The sequence below is a fragment of the Lepidochelys kempii genome, chromosome 1 (genome assembly GCF_965140265.1).
Source record: "Lepidochelys kempii isolate rLepKem1 chromosome 1, rLepKem1.hap2, whole genome shotgun sequence".
Classification (NCBI taxonomy): domain Eukaryota; kingdom Metazoa; phylum Chordata; order Testudines; family Cheloniidae; genus Lepidochelys; species Lepidochelys kempii.
Window position 1 is genome coordinate 39,711,037 of NC_133256.1, and position 16,496 is coordinate 39,727,532.

The 16,496-nt window shown below is 42.2% G+C and overlaps 1 protein-coding gene across 1 annotated transcript in view; it reads right to left on the reverse strand.

Moving 5' to 3' along the window:
* The window catches only part of LATS2 (large tumor suppressor kinase 2), a 101,253-nt gene extending 84,797 nt beyond the window's left edge, over positions 1-16,456 (reverse strand). Inside the window, exons 1-2 of the mRNA XM_073339854.1 lie at positions 15,865-16,456; positions 11,298-12,086 (exon numbers count right to left, since the gene is read on the reverse strand). The gene's annotated coding sequence lies outside the window, so the exon portion shown is untranslated. The remainder of the gene's footprint in view (positions 1-11,297; positions 12,087-15,864) is intronic.
* Between the last annotated feature and the right edge of the window lie 40 nt (positions 16,457-16,496).

Genomic DNA, 16,496 nt, shown 5'->3' on the forward strand with positions numbered 1-16,496 from the left:
CCAAAGTCCACAACACTCAGCAGCACATAACCCAACCCAGTAGCACCAACCCCTCAACCATGTCAGCATCCCCCCAATGCCACCATTCCTATCACGTCACACCCCAGCACTCTGCCTCCAGCATCAGAGCTAGCCCCCTCCGAGAACTGGCCCCATCTAGCAATATCCACTCCGCCAGCATGTCCCTGCACTAGCCCCTTCCCAGAAGAACTCACCATCACTCATTCCCACGCACCCTAGTCTTCCCTTTCTAAAACCAGCCACAGTTCGTTGCCATGAACCCAAAGGAGTACGGAATCTGATCAAATAATTATGGGACTGAGGTCCCAAGAAGAAACAATGACCCATTTGGGAATCCTGTCTGGAGAAAACTTGAGCCCCCTCCCCCACAAAACTGTCAACTTCAATTGTGAGACTTGTGTGTACAGGAAAAACATTTTCAGTAACTGGCCCATGCCTGTAGCACTCGTATCCAAAAGAGACCATAAAAGACTACAAATTTCACTATCTTCACTTACTTCTTAGACTTAGCCTTCCATCCTTTAACCCGCAGATGGGCAAACTACGGCCCGGGGGCCGCATCCAGCCCTTCAGACATTTTAATCTGGCCCTCGAGCTCCCAGAAGGGAGTGGGGTCTGCGGCTGCCCCTCCTCCGTTGCTCCAGCCGTGGAGCAGGGTTCAGGGCTTGCCCCGCTGTGAGTGTGCCGTGGCTCCGCGCAGCTCCCGGAAGCAGCAGCATGTCCACCCTCCAGTTCCTACGTGCGGGGGCAGTCAGGGGGCTCCAACAGCTGCCATTGGCCGGGAACTGTGGCCAATAGGAGCCACAGGGGCAACGCCTGGGGAAGGGGCAACGCGCCGAGCTGCCTGGTCACGTCACTGAGTAGGAGCCGGAGGGGGGACATGCCACAGCTTCCAGGAGCTGCTTGAGGTAAGGGCTGCCAGGAGCCTGTACCCCTGATCCTCTGCCATACCCCAACCCCCTGCCTCAGCCCAGTTCCCCCATCTGCCCTCTGAAACCCTTGGTCCCAGTCCAGAGTACCCTCCTGCACGCCACCCCCCGCCACATCCCAACCCCCTACCCCAGCCCGGAGCCCCCTCATGTACCCTGAACTCCTCATTTCTGGCCCCACTCCACAGCCTGCCCCCCCAGCCGGAGCCCACACTCCAATGCACAATTTCATGAGCATTCATGGCCCACCACACAATTTCCATACCCAGATGTGGCCCTTGGGCCCTGCTTTAACCCCACCAAAAATCACATAGTTAAGAAAACGTCCCTACAGAATGTGGGAAGGATAGAAAAAGACACAGACTTCTGTAGATCTCGTGTTCACTCTAAAGAATTTGTAAGGCACAGTATAAGAATCTGGGTAGCTGGCGATTAGATAGAAACACATGCATCTGAAGCAGCATCAAGATATGCCCAGATTCTGGCTTACAACACTGCAGACATTTCCAAGTGTTCAAGGTGCGGCGGGAACTTCTCCACAGATTGACAGAGGGCCACATTCATCATTTCCACATGAAATTGTGCAGAAGACGAGGGAACGTAATATCCTTGTATCCCTAATGACCGATAGCTAGCGAAGCTGAATTGTAAGGAGCATTGCTATACGTGCACACATAGCCTGTGTCTATTTTGTTCCATTTCCAAAGTGGAAGAACCCAGACCAGAGACCGTGCCCGTAAGACTGCAGGGTTTGTTAGGCAGAGGTTGGGTAATAGTTGCTACAGTGCTACCTGCAGTCTGGCTTTGACCACCCCCCTTTCTGAACCTATTCCTAGTCATTCGCTGAAGGCTTGTGGATCAGTAGCGCCGTATGTTTTCGTACGAAGCCAGTGCTGGGGCTCAAATATTTAATTGTCAGCAGGTAACTACCGCGTTTTTTACTGGGGTTTTAACGTGTGCATGCAAGTCAGAATGTGGGCCTAATCCTTTAGCACTGAATAGTAATAATCCTGTGCATGGTGTATGGCACTTTAATATTTTCCACACATTGCGCAAACGTTGACTAACTGATCATCATTACCAAACAATCTATCGGTACTTTAACTCTTGTGCCTTTGTGTGTAAAGCCTTTCTTGGGGTTTTAGCTGCTTTAATACACCATATCTATTTCCAGTATTCCTTTTAATTAAAATTCTGAAATATCCTTTGCTCTGCAGGATCACATTGGGTGATAATGGTCTTGTTGAACTCCTCATGAACACATCCCCTTTCATGTTGTGGAGATGTGAATTTTAAACCCGAGTAAAACATTCAAGCAGATTTTAGCTTGTGTTGGCAAATTTAAAATAAAAGTTAGAGATGAGCCATGTATCTTGCTTTCCTGCAGCCTGAAACTTTTGAGGATTTGCATAACATGAGATCTAAATTACCTCTAATTTTGGAACGGGGGGTTGCAAAATCTACACCTCACCCAATCAAGTTTTATAAGGCCAAACCATCCCCATTAGAAACATCTGCAATAAAAAGAGTTTCCTTTTTAATTTGTTTACAACTATTCCTCTCAGATACTTCTGTGTCCTGTGTATTTATTTCTGAGGTGTGTTGTCAATTACTTACTGACATCATGTGAAAGAAAGAGAACAGTACACTCTTAAAGCAAACTGAAATGTCTTTATTAGCTGTAATGCCATCATGGCTACTGCAGTGCAGGGAAAATGTGCATCTATGTTCAGACTTTCCATAAGGGGTTTATATTTGGGTGCTATTCCCCTGGCTTCCTCTGAACAACGGGTCAATTGTTTTAGAGAGAAAGAACTTGCCTTAGATTTTTTTGTTTGAGAGTTTTATATTTGTTCATGAATGACCTGTATAATATTTATACTGCACAAAAAGGGGATGCTGGGTGAACATTTCCTAAAAGAAGATGCACATTACATACTCTACTAACTTCTCTTTCAAAGAAATTGACATCCTGGTTCCTAACCTATCCTGTCCTGCATTATATACCTACAGGACATTGTATTATCTTAGAACAAAAAGAACAGGAGTACTTGTGGCACCTTAGAGACTAACAAATTTATTTGAGCATAGCTTTCGTGAGCTACAGCTCACTTCGTCGGATGCATCCAATGAAGTGAGCTGTAGCTCACGAAAGCTATGCTCAAATAAATTTGTTAGTCTCTAAGGTGCCACAAGTACTCCTGTTCTTTTTGCGAATACAGACTAACATGGCTGCTACTGTGAAACCTATCTTAGAACAGTGGTTTTCAACCTTTTTGCATTTGTGGACCCTTACAACATTTCAAACAGGGGTCTTTGGAAATCTTAGACATAGTCTGCAGACCCCCAGGTGTGTGTGGACCACAGCTTGAAAACCACTGTCTTACAGGGGCGTGCACAAGGGGAGGCAAGCAGGACCACAGTCCTCCCAGTAATCATTGGAGGCACAGAACAACTCCTGGCCTCAAGGCCACGGTGGGGGAAGGGGAGCGAGCTCCTCCCAGTCTTTGGGCCACAGTGGGAGCTGTCAGCTGGGACACAGAACATGCCCCTCCAAAAGATGTCAAATTAAATTCTTGCACATGCCCCTTCTGTCTAAGAATCATTCCCGTCACTATAGTTAAGGTTATGTCAACATTTCAACTATAGTAGAACCTCTGTGTTACGAACACCAGAGTTATGAACTGATCCGTTAACCACACATCTCATTTGTAACCAGAAGTACACAGTCAGGCAGCAGCACAGACCACTCGAAAAACCCACCCACCCAAAAAAAAAAAAAAAAAAAAAAAGCTAAAAAACAAATACAGAACTGTGTTAAACATAAAAAACTAAAAAACTAAAAGGGAAAGTTTAAAAAAAAATATTTGACAAGGTTCTGTGCTTGTTTCGTTTAAATTAAGATGATTAAAAGCAGCATTTTTCTTCACATTTCAAACCTGTATTAAGTCGATGTTCAGTTGTAAACTTTTGAAAGAACAATCATAATGTTTTGTTCAGAATTACGAACAACCTCCATTTCCATGGTGTTTGTAATTCTAAGGTTCTACTATATATACTCTACTGCAGGGAGGTGGGTGGACATTATTATAACAGCTATCAGAATTCATTGTCGGTTCAGACTTTACATACTACAAATTTTTCACCAAAGGACATTTTCTTTTTTTAAAAAGAACAAGCAATTTGGTATTGCAACATATATAATGGATAGAATTTGGTTTTACATAGTACTTTTCACAGAATCCAGATATTTTACAATAGTGAGTTCACTGTGGTCCTGTAACGCCTCTGCAGGCAAAGTATGGTTATAGAACCACAAAGCATAGGCAGGGCTTCACAGGACTCCAGAAGCTTTGCCTTGTTGTGCCCTGCAGTGCTCGCCATATGAAATGACTTCATTTTAGGATCAGAGTTTTGCAGGTTCCTTGTTACGATGTCATGTGAGCCATTACACATCAGCCTTTGTTAGGCATAACCATTCTATCAGATTTTGTGAATAACAGTATCAAAGTGTAATACTAAATAAAGCTGTGTTTTACCTCTATTATTATGACTGCAGCTTGACAAGAGCGGATCTTTTTCTCAGCAATGTTGTAATAAAAAAAAAAATCAATGTGAAATACCAAAAATATAAGTAGATTAATTCTTTGTCTAAAATCCTGCTGTCCCAGGGAAGCAAGAAACACAAAGGAGAACTGTGTGTTGTGGTGGTGTGTGGGATTAACCGTGAATCCTCCATTATTTTCAATAGGAATTGCTGAAAATATCCAGTAATATACACCTCTACCCCAATATAACGCTGTCCTCGGGAGCAAAAAAAATCTTACCGAGTTATAGGTGAAATCCCGTTATATTGAACTTGCTTCGATCCACCGGAGCACGCAGCCCCCCTCCCCCGAGCGTTGCTTTACCGCGTTATATCTGAATTTGTGTTATATTGGGTCGCGTTATATCGGGGTAGAGGTGTATTTGAAGTTGATGCACAGCATGTCCAGGAAAGTGGCTATGAGTGTGGTTATGAGCAGGAGCCTATTCAGTCCAATCCCTTGGAATCTGTCTGGTAAGATGTTGGAAGAAAGGGCTTCCTCTTTCTTAGAATATCACAGGGGGAGAGGGGGAAGACAGGGGTGGGGGGAAGCAAGGGAGAACAGACATTTTCAGGGAGATGTTGGAGTAACCAAACACCTGATTGTGTAAGATTATTAATGTAAGCAGTCCCACTGGTGTGATTAAGGACTTGTGTGAATAAAGCTGTGTCTACCCAGGAGGTAAGATCTTTACCTCTGCTCAGACCCCTTCTTGCCAGGTAAAAGGGCAGGAGTAGAGTAAATGGGCTCTAAAAATTCAGGCCAGGATCCATCCAGGGAGGATTTGCCAGTGTAAGCATGGACAGACAGCCTTAAGGTTGCCTTCTGAGAACCCCTTCCAAGCCTTGGCACAGTGGTGTGAGTAGGTACAGGAGGGACATATCAAAGGTGGCACCTCAGCACGTAGCAGCTCATAAGATACTAGAGTAGGTTTCCCTAAATTAGACACAGTTCCCCTCCCCCTCCCAGGGTTGTCCAGGGGCTTGTTTACATGCAGACCTTGAGGAAAATTAATCCAATTTAAGTGCATTAGTTAAACTGCATTAAACCCCTGGAATAATGTTCTTATTCAAAATTAATGTGACCTTAATAGGATTTATCTTAATTCAAAGTAAATTAGGATAAACCAAATTAAGGGCACTTTAATTCTGAATCAGAGCATCCATACAGGGGTTTCATGCAGTTTAAAACTAATTCTATTTACATTCACACCTTTAGTTAATTTGGATTAATTTTCCTGCATATACCCATATAGACAAGCCCTAAATTATACCAGAGGCTCGAGAAAGCCCAGGATCCGGTCAGGGATGCAGGAATAATTTGTATAATGGGGGTGTTGAAAGCCATTGAACCAAACTGTAAACTCTGTAGATGATGGAAATTTCTTCAAGACAGAGAGTTCAGCAGCACCCCCAATTCCAGCACCTATGGATCTGGTTAACTTCAAAGGCAGCAACAACTCTAGACATGTTAGTGTAGATAAAGATCCCTTAATTACTAGGAATTTTAATACGAGTGAAATCCTGGCCCTCTTAACGTCAATGGGAGTTTTCAGTTTTCAACTGGTCAGGATTTCACTCTGTCTGTGGTGGGTTAGCGGCAGTCTCTCCCTCTCTGGGTCAGCGGGAGACCACTCCCTGCCTCACTACAGTCCTTGCATTCAGTCAGGGAATTAGCAGGGCATGGCACAGATGATGGCTCCGCTTGTCATTAGGCAAATTTGCAAATAGTTAGACAGTCTGGGCCCAGGCCCTCAACTGGGGCAGGGCAACAAATAGTTTAAAGCCCAGGCATATAGTAAGGGCAGGGCTGCTACGGTCCAGGGGCCCAGGCCCTCAGTCAGGGCAGGGCCACAAACAGTTTCAAGTCTCTAAGGCCCAGCACTCAGTCAGTGCGGGCAGCAACAGTTTCAAGGCTCTGGCCGACAGGCAGGCCAGAGCAACACAGAGGTCGGGCATCCTAGCTCTGGTGGACAGCTGACAAATGCATGCCTCTTGAGCTGGAGAGGGGAACCTGCCACTGCAGAGGTGGGGGGGCTGGGCCCACCCGGCCGCGACCCAGGGCCCTAACAGTGGAGTATTCCACCACTGGGTCACCAACATGCTGACCGGGTCTCCAGCAGCAATGCAGCCAGACTACGGTCGGTTGCCCTGGGACACTTCCTCTCCTCTCCTCCCCTTGAAGTATACCCATCCATTTCCTCAAGGTAGAAGGCCAGCTGCAGTCCCAGCAACTCATCTGTGGCTTAGTCAGTGGGTGGCTCCAGTGGCTCTGGCCAGTCCTCAGCTCCACAGGGTGCAATCTCCCAGGTCAGGAGTGGGCTGGAGGCATCTGGCTCCTTTGGCCGCTGCAGCCCAACCGAGCTCCAGGACCCGCCCTTTATACTTGTTCCGCCCCCTGACTTTCAGTGGGAGAGGTGAGCATGCCCTGGCTCCGTTCACCAGGGTTCAAAGAGTGATGCCTCCCCCTCTGGCTCAGTGGGAGGCCACTCCACCTCACTACAATGTCATTAGACCTCTTTGGAGGAGGGTTGAATGACAGTGTAAAATATGCCAATGACAAAAGACAACTTCTTTACACTAGGGTTCCCATTACAGCTGTCACTAGTGGAGCTGGACTGGTGGGCAGAAACATGCAGACAAAGACAAAAGATAGTACCGGGAAAAAAAAGAAGAAAAAAAAAAGAGCAAAGTGACAAGCTTACTAGCTATACTAAATTTTGGTGAGCTATTCTTAGGATTTTGGATGCCCTCTCTACAACATATGATCTCATATGCTGCTTTTCAATTTTCCATTTACTGCAGTGACAACCCTGTTTATTCCTTACCAACAGTATATCACAATTTCACTACCTAGTTGATTCAGTACAAGCAGTGAGGAAAATAAGATTCTATTGGTAGAGTATTACCCAAGTTATAAAATCACTTTATTACTCTATTATGTGCCTAAAATTTCTGGAGCACTGAAACAGATTTATTTTTATAGTGAAATAACAGCATATATTAATGAAATCCAGGTTCAGATTCTGGAAAAAAATTCTTCCTTAATTTTACATTTTTGTAGCTTTACATCTACTGCCTCACTGGGAAAAGATCAACTGACTATTTAGTATGCCTGTCCATCAGAACTTAATGATTACATTTTATTCAATATACATAGGAGGAGGTGGTTATTGTATGTGACACTGGAGATAAAACTTACTTTGTTAAATTTAATTTTCAAACAAATTCCATTTACTCTTTCTAGTATGCATTTTGTTCTCAAACAAGTAGTTATTCCAATTTTTATCACTGAGCTTTCTTCTATAATCTGTAATATATAATTGCCCAAGCCACAAGTGATTTTTAAGCACCAATTATGGTGAATGATGGTGTAGCAATTCACTCCTAGGTTCACAACATGCCTGGTCCAGCAGTGTGGTGTTGCAGTGCTTTTTAAAAATCAATTATTAAGTACATAAATACAAACCTCTTAAAATATACTACTTGCTTCATTTAAGCACAATTCTTGGTTAAACCATGTATATTTAATTTCTATTTACATTCAGACAATTATACAATGTATCAGGCGTGTAATCCATGACTAAGACCTACAGGGGTTTTTATTTGTCTTAAAGCACAGTTCTGCTCTGACAAATGATTATGTAAGAATGGTACCTTCTAACTCCAAAGATCCACCTCCTTGGTGTTATCTGCATACTTAGTGACTAAGGGCCAAACCTACAAAGGGACTGAGCATCAAAACTTTTAGGTGCCTAGAAAAAAATCACAAGAACAATGCTGATCTACAGAGCCTGAGTTAGGTGCCTAGGCTCCCTATACAATGAATGGGGAGAGATAGGCACCTTAGAACACAATCCACAAAGACAGCATGCTAGGTGGGGAGCCTCTTAAGCCAGTGGCTCTCAACCTTTCCAGATTACTGTAGCCCTTTCAGGAGTCTGATTTGTCTTGCGTTCCCTTTTCACCTCACTTAAAAACTACTTGTTTACAAAATCAGAGATAAAAATACAAAGGTGTCACAGCACGCTATTACTGAAAAATTGTTTTCTCATTTTTACTATATAATTATAAAATAAATGGATTGGAATATAAATATTGTACTTACGTTTCAGTGTGATACTTGAGCCTGTTTTTCTCTTGTGAGCCTTGTCTGAAGCCAGAGCCCCATGCGGTGGGGCTGAAGCATGTAACTTAGCTTCGCAGGGCCCTGGACAATCGCCCTGCTTGCCATCCCCTAATGCCAGCCCTGCACTTGCAATCCCCCTAAACCCATCCCATAATCCCCAGGTTGAGAACCAGTGATCTAGATGAGTTGAGTACCCCCTGGAAGACCTCTCAATACTCCTAGTTGAGAACCACTGACCAATGGAAGACACCAATAAGAGAAGTGTATCCTAAGCCCTGCCTGTAGCATGGAGATAGATGCCTAAATCCAGGCTGCAGGGAGGTGCCTATCTCCGCTAGTGATTCACAGCCCGTCCCTGAACCCCTCTCCTGGAGTCAGGTGGCTTTGGTGCCTAAGTCATTCCTTGTGAGAATGAGTCAAGCATCTGTCTTAATCCACACAAAACAGTGGTGGTGACAACTTTTAGCCCAGTAGTTAGACCTTGGGATGTGGGAGACCCAAGTTCAATTCCCCCTCTGCTTGAGGGGAAGAAAAGATTTGAACAAGGGTCATCTTCACCTCTCAAGAGAGTGCTTTAACCACTGGGCCATGTTGGTGTTGCCAGAGAGTGAGCTAGCAAATGACTTTATAGGCTGGTGGTTAAAGGCACGTACCTGAGAGGTGGGAGATCCACGTTCCAATCTCCCGGCTTCAATGAATAAGTATTATCCAAAGCAGAACAGCTTCAGCTGACAGGGACCCATATCAGAATATCTCACAGCTCAGAGGTTAGACATCTCTCATAAAAGAGGTGTGGGAGACCCCTGTTCAAATCTTTCTCCCCCTCAGGCAGAAGGGGGAGCTGATCCCAGGCCTCTCACATCTCAGGTGAGGGCCCCCAACATTGTACTTAAAAGTTATCATGTGGGCATCACTCCTCCTCCAGCTAGATTCTGATGGGACCCGATCCAGCAGGCAGCCTCTGAGCACACCCACTTGATCAGGCACAATGGAGGAATTAGGCACTCCTCTGCCTATCTTCCACCAGTCTCTGGATTGCACTGGGTCTTAAGCAGCAGACAGGCATCTGAACAATGCCTAGAGTGAAACAGCAGGGTGCCTGCCCAGATGCAGAAACATAGGTGCCTAGTGAACTCTTAATTGTTAATTAAGTGTAGGTGCCTACAGCATTAGGCAGCAGCCAAGTGGAGGTTTGGTGGATCAGAGTGGGCCCTGAAACTGGAACTTAGGTACAGTTGCCCTGAACTGTGACAGGACTAAACAGTAGTAACAACTTAGGCCCAGACCCTCAAAGGGGCATAGGTACCTAAACATCAGACTTAGGCATCTAAGTCCCTCTGTGAATCTGATGCCTGTGCCACCCCATTAAAGACAATGGCAATATGCTGACCCAACTGAAGTCAATGGGGCCGGGATTTTACCCAATGCAGTTAACTATGGCCTAATCTACAATATGAAAAGTTTGCCAGAAGAGCTATAGCAGCGCATCCTCTTAGTGAAGATGTAGCTTATACCAGCACAAGAGTACATCTGCCAGTATAGCTTATTCTAGTTCCCTGAATGAAATGAGCTGTACTGGCAAAAAGACTTTTATGCTGGTATAACTGCATCTACACTAGGAGCTTTTGGTGTCATAGGAATGTCATAATTAATAATAAAAATCCTCCCCCGCCCCAAACCAACATAGCTATGCCAGCAAAACTATCTAGTGTAGACTTGGCCTATGAATTTGGCCTGTAGAATCTTTATTACTGGTAGTAGTGCACAAGCCAGAAAGAACCAAGGTAGACTTTTAGAACCATGTCTGTATGGCAGACGGTTGGAAGACTACGGCCCAGATTCATTACTCTAGTTTTATGGAAGTATAATTCCACTGAGTTACTCCAGTGGAGTTACAATGATGTAAAACTGAATAGCACTATCGTGAAAAGACTCCATCTTTTCACCTATACACGTAACAAATTTGATATGGAGTCACTGAGACTCAACAAACACGGAGCACGTTAATACCATTTACAGTGTTTTTTTAGAATATAATCACACACTTAAATACAAGCAAGCAACTAAGCTCATACCTATCATCCTCATGAAGGTTTCATGGCAAGAAACCAGGGTGGATAAAAACCAATGATTTAAAAAAAAAAAACACACTGATTTTTTTAATTTAAATCGGATTTTTTTGATAAAATGCTTTTTGGAGGAAAAAAACCTATCTAAAGATAAAGATACATTATAGCTCAAAGAGATCTCATCATGGAATAGGGATTATAAATTCTAATTCTATAGTATGAGATGAATATATTCATGTAATGTTTAAGAAAAGTTTTGTAAATGAGTTCCAATAGTTCATGGATTAGGGACCCAATCTTATGAGGTTCCAGGGGCTTCTGTATAGATTATTTAGGTTAATCTTTTTATCTACCCAATGGAACTCAGTGCTCAGTCTAAAAGATACCAATAGAGATGCTTAGTTTTGCAGTTCTCAAACTGTGAATTTGTGTCTCCAGAGATAACATGCTTGTTAACAGCAAAAATGTTTTTAAATAAATAAATAATATACAAAGGTGAGACATAACAGACCTCAACCCTATTGTCCCTCTGCAAATTTGTGTACACAGAGTCAATACCTTACCTCTCTCTAGAAGTGCAAAGTTTCAAAAAGTTCAATGAATTGTTGGGGGCGGAACAGATCTGGACAAGGAGAAGAAGTCTGGAGATGAATGTGAGAAGGGAGGGACAAGCAGTAGAAACAAAAATGAAACTGTTTGAGCAGCATATTCCAGAAGTCTTGAGGTCTTTCTGAGTGTAGCCTTCATTGATTTGAGATCTACCATACCATTCTCTCACTAGAAGGGAAAACCCATAATAGCAGCAGGCTATAAAAGAGACCCAGTTTGGGAATATTTTAATGAAGTTCCTCTACCTGTGGCATGCGTGCAAAATGCAAACAGTGCAACAAAGAAATGCAAGGCCTGGTAGCCTGAATGAAATAACATCACGAGAAGAGTTCCTTCTCAGGAGGAAGCTGCATTGAAGATGATGAAAGGAACATGTCTAAATATGCAGGATCTTCATGTTTGAGCAAAAAATTTAGTTGTTACTCTATGGCACTATCATTTTAGATGCAGCTGTGATAAAAAAAATAAATAGCTGAAATAGGCAGATCTTCCTTGTACAATTTCACCCTTAAAATAGTACCGAGTGTCAGTGAATGCAATGATTAATACTAGATGAGCAGTATGGTAATAATAATTAAATAACTGCATTGACTTATTTTGTTTCGGAGAATCCATCCTCAACATACAGGATTCTGAAGACTATCCACCTTCAAGATCACAATCATTTTCTATAGTTTCAGAGTTATCTGCCAATGACAGTGTTTCAGTCACATCATGTACGTCACAGAGGCACAGTATATCACCTGTAGCAAAAAGAAAAAAAAAATCTCCATCATCCAGAAACAACCATAGATAAATTGGTGATAAGAACCAGCAGATTACAAAAAGAGGTAATTGATGAAAAAATTGCCCAGTTTGTTTATGCAACAAACTCTCCTTTCCGTATGATTGAGAACCCACACTTCATTAACATTGTTCAGTCATTAAAACCAGGATACAGTCCACCCAACAGAGCAGATGTTGCAGGCAAATTGCTGGATAAAGTGTATGAAAGAGAAACTGAGAATTGTGCAAAAGGTCTAGAGGGTAAAATTGTTAACCTGAGTCTTGATGGGTGGAGCAAGGTCCACAATGATCCTGTTTCAGAGTAACAGCCGTGTTAGTCTGTATTCGCAAAAAGAAAAGGAGTACTTGTGGCACCTTAGAGACTAACCAATTTATTTGAGCATAAGCTTTCGTGATCTACAGCTCACTTCATCGGATGCATATTGTGGAAACTGCAGAAGACATTATATACACAGAGACCATGAAACAATACCTCCTCCCACCCTACTCTCCTGCTGGTAATAGCTTATCTAAAGTGATCACTCTCCTTACAATGTGCATGACAATCAAGTTGGGCCACTTCCAGCACAAATCCAGGTTTTCTCACCCTCCGCCACAAACTCACTCTCCTGCTGGTAATAGCCCATCCAAAGTGACCACTCTCTTTACAATGTGTATGATAATCAAGGTGGGCCATTTCCAGCACAAATTCAGGTTTTCTCACCCCCCCCTTCCAAAAACCACACACACAAACTCACTCTCCTGCTGGTAACATGCTTGGCTGGCTCCCTTGGGTTACCTGAGCTTGTTTCCTTCTTGGGGAAAAAGCTAAATGGTGGAACTCTCCCAAGTTCCATCCACTCACAACACTTAAAATGAGATATCGCTCATGCACTCCCTTGTTGCATGCTTTGATCAGTAGTGAAATTGTTAAATTAGCTGATGTTTAAATAATCATTGCTGGGAATCTGAGTTAACACCTCCGTTGACACCTCTGAGTTAACACCACTGAGGATCAACTCATACTCCTTAGACTTATTGTTTCATGTTCTCCCAAATTCAAACAGAAGTTGCTGCATCAGATACATTCAATTCATATTCTAAAGGTTTCTGCACAACATTGAAGGCTAGAGATTTACTTTTTTAAAAACAAAAGCTTCTATTCTAGAGCACAAGGTTGCAAATTGGGAGAGTAACACATTATTATTGCACACCTTCAAATCTGAACACTGGGGAAAACTGTAAATGAAAGTTAACTGACTGGCTTAAGACCACATAGCAAGTGGTGGGACAGGGCAGAACAGAACACAGAACTCCTGAATCCCACCCCTCCATTCTGCTTACAAGATTACAATATTTATATTTTCATGCTTAAACCCATGTTAAAAGTTGCATGCTTATATTTTAATTCAAAATATTCCTAACTTTATCTTGCAAATATGAGAATATATGCATTTTTAAAAGAATGTAAAATTTCAGATTCAAAATCAATTAATTGTGATTGTGAGTGTATTTCATGAACAATTACAAAAAACCATACTTGAGCTTTCTTAAAACTCAGACATGTTGGGTCATTTTTCACATAAGTAAAGTGTTCAGAATCTAATAGCAGGAACTACTTAGATTCATAAAGCAGTGCTTTATTTGTTACAGCTGTTCTTTTATGATACCTGAACCCAGACATAATTATATCTGCCTGTTATGTCAGAGAAATTTAATTTTAGCAATGTGAAAAACTGCATCATCTTGGAATTCATTCTTATGAATGGTGATGATGCTGAGTCACTTCCTTTGATAATTTAGGGAATTATAATTATAACTTAATTTCTTATGATTTTTCCTAAATATTTATCTACCCCAAAAGAAGGGAGATGGAGGTGCACAAAGATAGGTTGTGTTGGTTCTCGTATCATATTAAATGTACTACAAATCAAAATAATAAAAAAAACCAACAATTTATGTTAGTTACATTAAATGTGACCTACAAAGGTTTTTGCTTGTTTGTTTTGCAATTGGACTCATGCTTTATGTTTTCAAAAAAAGTCTGAAAGTTGTATGGATTTTTTTCCTGACTATTTTTTAAACCCTGAAATATTGAGAATGCCAATGCACTGAGGCCAGGAAATGCAAATGTGAATGCATAAACTGTAACTCTATCCCTTTATGCATATGTATTACAATTTATGTGATCACATACTCCTTTTTAAACAACACACAATGTATCATACATATTTCTATAATATTAGGGCACAATTCAGAAAAGCATTTAAGCATATTAGGAAAGTACTTTGCTGAATCAGGCCTTGGATATGCAGGTATAGCAGTTTTTAGTATGGTGTTCTACTTTGTATATGCAAGACAGAGTTCATGGACTCTATTTCTACATACTTAAGGAACAAACATGCTACAAATGAATTATAACAGATTTAATAAGAAGCATTATATAAGTACTTATAATTAGAACTTTAATTCTTTCAATAACTACATTATTATTGATAGTTCACAAATAAATCAATTAAAATATATTAAATATAGTTAAATACGGTGAATCAGCAAACATACATATATTTCTATGTCAGTTTACAGCAGAATTCAAGGTTTTTGTATTTGTGAAGTTAAAAAAAATGTATTCATAATTTTCAAAGTAGTGTGGAAGAGAAAGTTCCAAAAAAATTCTGACTTGAATGGAAAAAAACATTTTCTTTAAAACAATCCTAAACTAAGTCCAATACTTGGTGAAATTAATATTTTAACTTTGTTGATCAAGGATAGGCCATATGAGAAATACTCTCTAAAGCCCCAATCCTGCAAAAACTAACTTTATGCCTTGAGAGCAGTCCCATTAATTTCTCACAATATGTAATTCTCTGTAGGGTTAGAGCATGAATGTATAGTACATGGGTGGGCATAAGTTAAAATGCATGAAAACACAGAAATGCCAATACATCATAAAACATACTGGACAAGTATGATGATTAAACTAGTATATATTTTCATTCTTTTCTACCTATAAATGTGACATTTTCCCATTCATCTTAATCCTTTGGGCCTATTATCAGGACTGTTTTATTGCTGAGCCTCATATCAGAAACATACATCTATCTTTCTCCCACCTATTTGGCAGCACACAATAGTTGAGCCAAGAGTGACATAACATAATATTCTGTTCTTGGAAAAACAAAAGCATAAAATGGAGAGCTCAACTATTTGTGTTCCAGCCTATGACGTTAAGGGGAACTCAACTCTAGTTATGATTTACCCCATTCTAATTTATTTTTTCAACTACTTGAAATTACAGCAGGTTATTACTACACATTTATCTGCAGCAGACATCTCAGTAAATCTTTCTCCCTTTGAGAAATGTCATTCTGTAGAAAACAAATAATATTAGCCTATTACAAGCGTTTCATCTTAATTAATTAAGATCATCTTAATTCCACCTTCTCTGCATGTGTATCTATCTATCTATGTATCTTCTTACTATATGTTCCATTCTACGCATCTGATGAAGTGGGCTGTAGCCCAGGAAGGCTTATGCTCTAATAAATTTGTTAGTCTCTAAGGTGCCACAAGTCCTCCTAAGCTTTTCAAAGTATTAGAAGATGCTGAGATGATTTATCCTGCAAATCTTGAGACTCAATTTGTGAACTTGAAACTGAGCAGAACAGAGAAAGTTATTTTGGGACATGAGCAACACTTCATCTTCACGTGACAGATAGGATATTCCACTCAACCCATAAGTGATTCTGCACTTACCTTTGAAACAATTCTCTTTGGGTCCTGTGAAGTCCTGCCAGCCAGCTACTAGTAACGGAGATGCCCCAGAATGCAGCTACCACAACAGTAACTTGGCTGGAGCAACGCAGCCTATCGGTTTGGACATATGCTGTAAATATGCAAAAATATTACACAGTTTTGAAAAAACAGCAGTTTACGGCTTGGGATACAAGTAATAAAATAACTCTCAAAAGAGCATGGTGCTTGGTCCTTGGTGCAGCTTCAAGCACCCAGCTAACACCATTGAGGTCACCGACGTTAACTAGTTCATTGCCGATCGGCGGTCACGGCCGGAGAAAGCAGAGCTCACTCAGTGACAAGGTGCACGAGCGCCTGCGGGCGGCACCGGCACGCACTGACCCCAAGCTGAGCGGGGAGACCCCTGGGCCAGGCTGGAGCGGAGGAGTCCAGAGGCGCAGCTGAGCTTCGCGGCGCAGCAGGGGCGCGGTCTGCCCGGGCAGGGGGCGTCAGGCTGCTGGGCCCGCAGGGGCCGCTTGCCGAGCTCCCGGCGCGGGCCAGGCGCGCGGGCACCGGCCGCTGCTGGGAGACGCGCCCACGTCACTCCGGGAGCTCCAGCGCCGCCTTCGCCCGGCCCGGCTGCACGCAAGCTG